Source organism: Apodemus sylvaticus, chromosome 7 (genome assembly GCF_947179515.1).
Source record: "Apodemus sylvaticus chromosome 7, mApoSyl1.1, whole genome shotgun sequence".
NCBI lineage: Eukaryota > Metazoa > Chordata > Mammalia > Rodentia > Muridae > Apodemus > Apodemus sylvaticus.
The window spans coordinates 92,726,182-92,735,408 of record NC_067478.1 but is presented as its reverse complement, the minus strand read 5'-3'; the positions used below and the strand labels follow the sequence as shown (position 1 = coordinate 92,735,408).

The window sequence follows — 9,227 nt, the reverse complement described above, 5'->3', positions numbered from 1 at the left end:
TATTTTTCATATACATTATTTTCATCATTTTCCACACTCAAAGTCTTTCCAGATCCTCCTACATCTTTACCCATTTAACTTCAGTTATTTCTCAGAGACAAAAACAATCAAGCAAAATATTAATAAAATAAAGAATGTAAAATAAAAAAACAATAAAATAAAATTCCAAAAAAAATGCTCAAAAAAATTAAAGATAAAACATGCAGTTTATTTTGTCGAAACTTAATAGGTATATATTAACTACTGAATGGATAAACAAAATGTTCTATATCCCTTTCTCAGAATATATTTAGCTGAAAAAAGTAACAAAACACAGGGACCTTTGAAAGCTTGGATGATTCGTACAAACATTCACAACAAGGGAATCAGAAAGTACAGTATACCATTCTAGTTTATTTTATGGTTTATCTAGAACAGGGAAATATATAGAAATAATAAATTCAAGGAATACTTATAAAGAAATCAGTGACCACATAAAGGATTCAAATATTCAAATGAGTGAAACCTAGAAATCAATTAAGGACCCAGAAAATTAAGGAACATTTCCCAAAGGCAATACCTAAAAGAATAGAAAAAAGCATCAGCAAGAAAATCAAAAGACTGAAAAGAACAGAAGAGAATCTCTGAATTATTCATTCAAATAGAAACAACCATAAAGCATTGTCAACAAAGCAATAAAAGATTCTGAAAACACTGGTAAGAAATAACAGGATCATATTTCAGCCAGTCTTTTCTCAGCTGCACTGGCAAAATGTGTATCCTCCTGCAGAAAATGAGAGCCATCAACTTGTTTCTATCCAAAAAGGAGTATAAAAAGATTCAAAGTAATGCAGTTTAAATTAGCATTGTATTTCCTCAATCCATAACAAAATTCCAAAAGGGAATTGTTATCCCAATATTGTCTTAGTGAAATGATATTTTTAATATGCAGTAAATTGAGTTCATATTCAAATGTGCTAGACTGAAAATCAGTGATAGAACTAATGTAACTAAAGAATGTTTGGAGTTAAATTTTTAATCAGTGAAGAAACAAGTGAATCAGAAAACAGTCATTTCATAGAGACATAATTAAGGATAATTGTCCAATTTAATATTAACTAACCATTTTTAATTTATTTAATCACTGGCAAACCATTTATTTAGAGCAAATTCTATAACCATTTTGAAAATACTTCAATTAATAGTAACTAATTTTAAAATGTTTAAATACTGAAAGTACACATGACAACAGTGTTGAAACAAAGAAAACTTTCACCAAAAATATGGAAAGAGAAATATAAATTACCTCACTGATGAAAAACCACGATAGAGAAGTAGCTACACCGAGAAAATCTTGGATCTGTCACAAATGTAATAAAGATATTATGTATATCATTAAAACTTTCTTGTGCTGAAAGTTTTTCTCAGGGCAAGTTTAACATCTTTATTTCTCAAGCTGTAGATTAAAGGGTTCATCATGGGCACTACAATGGTATAGAATACAGAAGACACTTTTCCCTCATTCAAAGATCCAGCTGAGGGGGCTTTTAGATACATAAATGCACATGACCCATAGAACAGGGAAAGAGCAATAATGTGAGAACTGCAGGTGTTGAAGGCTTTAGATCTGCCCCCAGTGGATTTTATTTGGAGGATAGAGAGGATGAAGCCATAAGAAATAAGGATAACAATACTAGGTACAGTGATATCTTTCCCCCCTACAATGAAAATCTATACCTCATTTACATAGGTACTTGTGCAGGAGAGCTGCATCAAAGGCAGAAGATCACAGAAGTAGTGGTTGATGATGTTCCCATCACAGAAGGTCAGTCTCAGGATGCATCCAGTATGGATCATGGCATCAATAAACCCCATCAAATAGGAACCAAGCATAAGATAGGAACAGACTTTGGGGGACATGGCAACATTATACATGAGTGGATTGCAGATAGCCACATGGCGATCATAGGCCATTGCTGTCAGGACATAACATTCAGAGATGACAAAAAAACAGAAGAAGTAGAGTTGAGTCATACATCCTGTGAAACCAATAAGATTCTTCTTTAGTACAAAGTTCATCAGCATTTTGGGTGTAATAACTGAAGAATAGCAGAGGTCTATGAAGGACAAGTTAAAGAGGAAAAAGTACATAGGGGTGTGAAGGTGAGAGTTGAGCACAGTGAGAAGGATCAAGGTCAAATTTCCAAAGGCTGTTATCATATACATTACTAGGAAAACTAAGAACAAGGGTACTTGGAGGTCAGGGTTATCTGTTAAACCCCTGAGTATGAATTCTGTTACCAAAGAGCCATTTGTCAGGGCCATTCTTCTCTAGTAGAATCTGTGGAGACAAAAATAAAACAGTGAAAGTACAGAGCCACAGAGAATTTACAACTGTTTGTTCTCCCTTCCATATGACACATACGCTTGCAATACCTGAAAATCCCTCACCTGCTTGCTGGAGTTTATGGGAGACCACATCAGGAAATGTTAAGGAAGAGTAAAATGTTCCATTTACAAAATATGATTCAGTTCTGGTGTCCCATTGTTCAGTATGTTAATAATACTTAAAAATATTTAAGTCTGAACAGATTACATTTTACAATTCTGTATTCATTTAATATAAGTCATGTTGAATTCAAACATATAAAACCAAGTCTGTTGATGAAAGCATATGTCAATTAGCTTCACTCTTGGCATCTCACAATGATTACATTATACAAAACAAGTTGTAAATCTTATATGATTTATTTCAGATTTCAGAGTTGATGCAGGATAGGTCTTATATAATAGTTACATATTAACATAGACTTCAAAACATACATAGAAGTAAAATATAGACTGAGCAGGTTGTACATGTGTGTCTGTGTTTTTGTATGTATGTATGGTATGCATGTTATTGAAAAGGGGGCCATAAACGTGAACAAAAGCAAAGGGTGTATATAAGAGTGTTTGAATGTAGGAAGAGAAAGGAGAAAATAGTGTAATTATGTCAATCTCCAAAGAATGGTAGAAATCTTTTTATAAACTTATCACAGAAGAGTAAACAGTGTTTGTTTGTTTGGTTGTTTGTTTTTACCTGTTCTTGCTATCCCAAAGGATGATGTCAATCTATACTTCAATGTTTCTTGGATTTCAACAATTTGAAGTACAAAAATAATTTCTCATATTTCTGGGAAATATTTTTGAAATACTGATCATAATATAGAGTGTGACTTCTTAATCCTCTGAAGAGCTAGAACAAAGATAAATAGCTTTGACCATGTCCACTCTAGGAATAGAGGAGACACCAAAAAAAAATGTGTAGTTACTTCTATACTGAACTTACCTGTGCACCCACCATAAAATTTTCCTCAGTCTCTTCCTAGAGATTCCATTTACAAAAATGAAATGAGTTGCTTTTTTTTTATATATGATGCACCATGATATATCTTTATGAACTTTAGGGATTGGTATGTAATTTGCCCTTATGCCAATATTGAACTCCCATCTCCCATTGACCTCATCTCTTCAGGGAAAACTTTTGTTGTAGTTTTTTGCCTTTTATTGTGAATCTTTAACAGTATTATTCCATAGATTTCCATTCAAACTTACTTTATATATTATCTATCATGCAAAGTTTATATTTAATGTATCATGTCTCCTAATATATCCACAGATAACTTTTTAGAAGTCGTGCTTCTTACTGCAGTTATTTTCAGTGAACTGCATCAAACTCACGTAGTCACACATGCTTCTGAGTAAGTAATGTGTCATTGATCAACACTCTAGCCCTACAGACTCACTTTGATCTGATTTAGTTTTAGTTTTGTGTGGGGGAAAAATTATGAAGGTAATGTACAGGGAAAGCGAATATACAGTGAATTATCAGCTGTGAACACCATGTGCTCCCGATTTAGGAAGAAATTAAAGCCAGATTACTAACATCATTAGCAGAAATTAGGATAAGTTGTATATCTATATAAGTTAATATCAAAATGCAGTATATATCTGTCACATATATTACTGTTTTCAGACCTCATGACAGACATTACAGAGATTACACATATAAAGCATCATTCATGTATTTTATTATAAGTCTACTTGGGAAATTGCTAAAATAATTTTTAATTTTATTTAATATTTTTTGGTTTTGTTTTGTTTTGTTTGGTTACAATCCGGGTATATCTGTCTTCCAATCCATCCTCTGACTTTTCCATATTCCATTCCTCTTACCCCCATATCTCCACAAAGATGTTTCAACACTCCACCTCCCACACCCCACCACACCTGATCTCTGTACTGATTGGGGCCTCCAGTCTCTTGAGGGTTAGATGAAACTTCTCAGAAACCAGACCCTGCATTCCTCTGCTCTATGTGTGTTGGGGCCTCATATCAGTTGCTATATGCTGTCTGGTTGGTGGTCCAGTGTTTGAGAGATCTCAGGTTTCCAGGTTAATTGAGACTTCTGGTCCTCCTACAGGGTTGCCCTCCTCCACAGCTTCTTCCAGCTTTCCCCTAATTCAACCACAGGGGTCAGCAGCTTCTGTCAGCTGGTTGGGTGAAAATATCTACATCTGATTCTTTCAACTGCTTGTTAGGTCTTCAGGAAGGCAGTCATTAGAGGCCACTTTGAACACTCCATAGCCTTAGTAATAGTGTCAGGCCTTGGTACCTCCCCTTGAGATGGATCCCACTTTGGGCATGTCACTGGACTTTCTTTTCCTCAGGTTCCTCCCCATTACCATCCCTGCAGTTCTTTCAAATAGGTACATTTATGGGTCAGAGTTTTGACTGTGTGATGGCAACACCATCCCTCTCTTGATGCCCTGTATTTCTGCTGGAGGTGTGCTCTACATGTTCCCTCCCCTTACTGTGAGGCAGTTCCTCTAAGGTCCCTTTTATTAAGACCTGAGTGTCTCTTATCTCCCAGGTCCCTGGTACATTCTGGATGGTACCCCTACTTCCTAACTCATGAGGTTGCCTATTTACTTTCTTTCTGTTGGCCCTCAGGGCTTCAGTCCTTTTTCCCTACCCAATACCTGATCCTGTCCCCTTTCCCACCCAGGACCATCCCTTCCTCCTCCTTTCTGTGATTACATCCTTTTCCCTCCCATGTGGGACTGAGGTATCCACGCTTAGACCCTTCAGATTGTTAACCTTTTTGAGTTCTATGGATTTCCTCCTAAGAATTCTGTCTTTTTCGTTTAATATCCACTTATTATTGAGTACATTCTATGCATGTCATTTTGGGTCTGAGTTACCTCACTCAGAATGATATTTTCTAGTTTTAGCCATTTGCCTGCAAAACTCAGGATACTCAGGATGTCATCATAATAGCTGAGAAGTATTCCATTGTGTAAATGAACAACATTTTCTGTATTCAGTCTTCTGTTGTGGGACAACTGGATTGTTTCCAGCTTCTGGCTATCATAAACAGGGCTGCTATGAACATGCTGGAACATGTGCCCCTATGGCATGTTGGGGCATCTTTTGGGTGTATTCCCAAGAATGGTATAGCTGAATCTTCAGGCAGATCTATTTCCAATTTTCTGAAGAATCTCCACATTGATGTCCAGAGTGGTTTTTCCAGTTTGGAATCCTACCATCAATTTAAGAGTCTTCTCTTTCTCCACATCCTTGCCAACATGTGCTGTCACCAGAGATTTTAATCTAAACCCTTCTGATTGGTGTAAGGTGAAATCTCTGGGTCTTTTCGATTTGCATTTATCTGATTACTAAGGACTTTGAATATTTATTTAAGTGCTTCTAGGCCACTCAAGATTCCTTCTTGTGAATTATGTTTAGTTCTATCTCCCATTTTTTGATTGGGTTGTTTTTTTTTTTTTTTTTTTTGGTGCTTAGCTTCTTGAGTTCTTTATATATTTTCAGTATTAGCACTTTATCTGATGTGGGATTAGTGAAGATTTTCTCCCAGTATGTAGGTTGCAAATTTGTCTTATTGACAGTGTCCTTAGCCTTCCAGGAAATTTCAAGTTTCATGGGGTACCATTTATTTATTCTTGATCTTAGAGTGTGAGACTTGAAATTCTGTTTAGGAATTTACCCCTATGCCACTGAACTCAAGGCTCTTTCCCACTTTCTCTTCTATTAGATTCTGTGTATCTGGTTCTGTACCCACTGAAATCATTTTATGAGTTTGCTTCATAGAATCATTTGCTATATATTAATTTTGACTGTGCATATAGAACTGAGGCAGGGATTACTCTGAAATTAGTGAGGTTAATTTACAGATTTATTTGAAACCTTTCTTGGGTTGTATAAGAAAACTGTATCATGTACTATGTACATATTCACCTTGATTTTTATTTGTTCCAAAATGTATGAATAAAATTGTGGGTTTAATTTATGTGAACAGTGGGAAAGTGGAAAGTGGGCTGCTTATGAAGGTATCAATGTTCCATCAATAGCTCAGTCTACTCTCTTCAAGTTATTTAAAATTACTCTGTGACCACACATAACTCTAATCTCAGAAGTAGGAATGCTAAGGTCAAAGGATTGCAAGTTGAATTTTTTTTCATAATGCAAGAATATTAGAGTAAACCTGGAACATAGCAAGGTTCTATTTTTACAACTATATAAACAAATCATTAAATAATTAAATAAAACCTGGACATAAATGTGCATTAAGAAAGTGAATATCCTCTTTCTCCACACCCTCTCCAACACCTGCTGTCTCCTGAATTTTTAATCTTAGTCATTCTGACTGGTGTAAGATGAAATCTCAGGGTTGTTTTGATTTGCATTTCCATAATGACTAATGAAGTTGAGCATTTTTTAAGATGCTTCTCCACCATCCGAAGTTCTTCAGGTGAGAATTCTTTGTTTAACTCTGTACCCCATTTTTTAATAGGGTTGTTTGGTTTTCTGGAGTCTAACTTCTTGAGTTCTTTATATATATTGGATATTAGCCCTCTATCTGATGTAGGATTGGTGAAGATCTTTTCCCAATTTTGCTGGTGGTGTTGCAAATTGGTACAACCACTCTGGAAATCGGTCTGGTGGTTCCTCAGAAAACTGGGCACCTCACTTCCAGAAGATCCTGCTATACCACTCCTGGGCATATACCCAGAGGAGTCCCCATCATGTAATAAGGATACATGCTCTACTATGTTCATAGCAGCCCTATTTATAATTGCCAGATGCTGCAAAGAACCCAGGTATCCCTCAACAGAAGAGTGGATGCAAAAAATGTGGTATATCTACACAATGGAGTACTATTCAGCCATTAGAAACAATGAATTCATGAAATTCTTAGGCAAATGGATGGAGCTAGAGAACATCATACTAAGTGAGGTAACCCAGACTCAAAAGGTGAATCATGGTATGCACTCACTAATAAGTGGATATTAACCTAGAAAACTGGAATACCCAAAACATAATCCACACATCAAATGAGGTACAAGAAGAAAGGAGGAGTGGCCCCTGGTTCTGGAAAGACTCAGTGAAGCAGTATTCAGCAAAACCAGATCGGGGAAGTGGGAAGGGGTGGGTGGGAGGACAGGGGGGAGAGAAGGAGGCTTGAGGGACTTTCGGGGAGTGGGGTCTAGAAAAGGGGAAATCATTTGAAATGTAAATAAATTATATCGAATAAAAAAAATTAAAAAAAAGAAAAAAATAAATTCTGAATATTAATAAAAAAAAGAAAGTGAATATCCAGTTTTACTTTTACTTACATGAAGTCAGAAACAAATATTTAACATTGTGTAAAATATGAAGACTCACTTGTTAACTGTTCTAATCTACTTAGGTATTAGGTGAATGATTATGGACAGTTTCCTATATATTTGATTATTAATTCTCATCTATTTAGGATACAGGACTGTGGTAAAGGTCGTAAATATCCCCTATGATGCTCTGGGTTTATTGGATATCACTGAATAAAAAATTGTGAATGGTCAGTATAAGCCTGCAGGCACTAACTTTTACTGCTGAACTGAAAGTAGATGATGCTATTTCATTACCTTTCTATTTAAGGTGGTATTTAATATGACAGTGTCCTTTCTAAAACTAAGATTTCAGTGCATCACACTTCTTAAAAACAGAGTCACTTCACATATAAATGTCAAATTTTTATTTGTAAACTAAGTTCAGTTTTTGGATTTCTATTTCACTTTATAAGTTTCAATGCTTTAATGAATAATTGATTTTGTATATTTGAATAATGCACACTATCAAAAGTAAATGTTTCCTTCAAGTAATGTATTCCTTGAAACCATTAGTCCTTCTGTATTCTTCATTGTTTTGGTCTAAATGTTTATTTAATTATAAGTTATATGTAAGACTATAGTAAAATGATCTATAATTCAAATTATTCAGAAGCTATTTCTTTCCAATTTTCTGAGAAAATGCCAGATTGATTTCAAGAGTTATTGTACAAATTTGAACTGTCACTACCAGTGTAGCAGCATTCCTCCATATAATCCATAGCACCAAGGAAACAATCGACCTTTGAAATTATTAAACACTTTGTCAAACTTTCTCCCAAGTGAACCAAAGATTAACAAAACTTAACATAAATTGAAGATAAAAATAAAATATTATTTTAGCTATCATTGGAAAGGAGAGAATCAATAAGATATGAGAAATTCTATTACAAAATATTATAAACTTTTAAATTTCTTACATGAAATTATGACATTGAAAAAGAGCATATAAAAAATCTCTGAAGCAATTAATGACAAATCACAGGTAAAGATTGATTCAATAATAAAAGTCTCCCATCAGCTGGGTGGTGGTGGCACACGCCTGTAATCCCAGCACTCTGGGAGGCAGAAGCAGGCACAATTCTGAATTAGAGGCCAGCCTGGTCTACAGAGTGACTCCAGGACAGCCAGGGCTATACAGAGAAACCCTGTCTCAAAAAAATCAAATTCAAAAAACAAAAAAACCAAAAAAAAAAAAAAAACCAGAAAACAAACAAACAATCAAACAAAGGTCTCCCATCAAAGAAGAATATAGGGCAATGTGAACACATGTATAAATTTAACCTGACCTTTAAGGAACAACTAATACCAACACTTCTAAGAACTATTTAATGATTAGATTCTAAATATGTCCAATTTATTCCTATGAATATACCTCTAACCTACACCAAAATCAGATAAAAACAACCAAAATAAAAAAATGTGGACTAATTTATGGATTCGCATTTTAAAGCCAGTTTTCATCATCATATTAAAAACATCAGACACCATAATCAATTTAATTCACATAAGGCTGGTTCTATACACAGTCAAAATTAGATT

General features: G+C 34.9%; 1 pseudogene; it reads right to left on the bottom strand.

Annotated features, from left to right (window-relative positions):
- Positions 1-1,374: 1,374 nt before the first annotated feature.
- Positions 1,375-2,304, bottom strand: LOC127690064 (olfactory receptor 8B3-like; annotated as a pseudogene).
- Between the last annotated feature and the right edge of the window lie 6,923 nt (positions 2,305-9,227).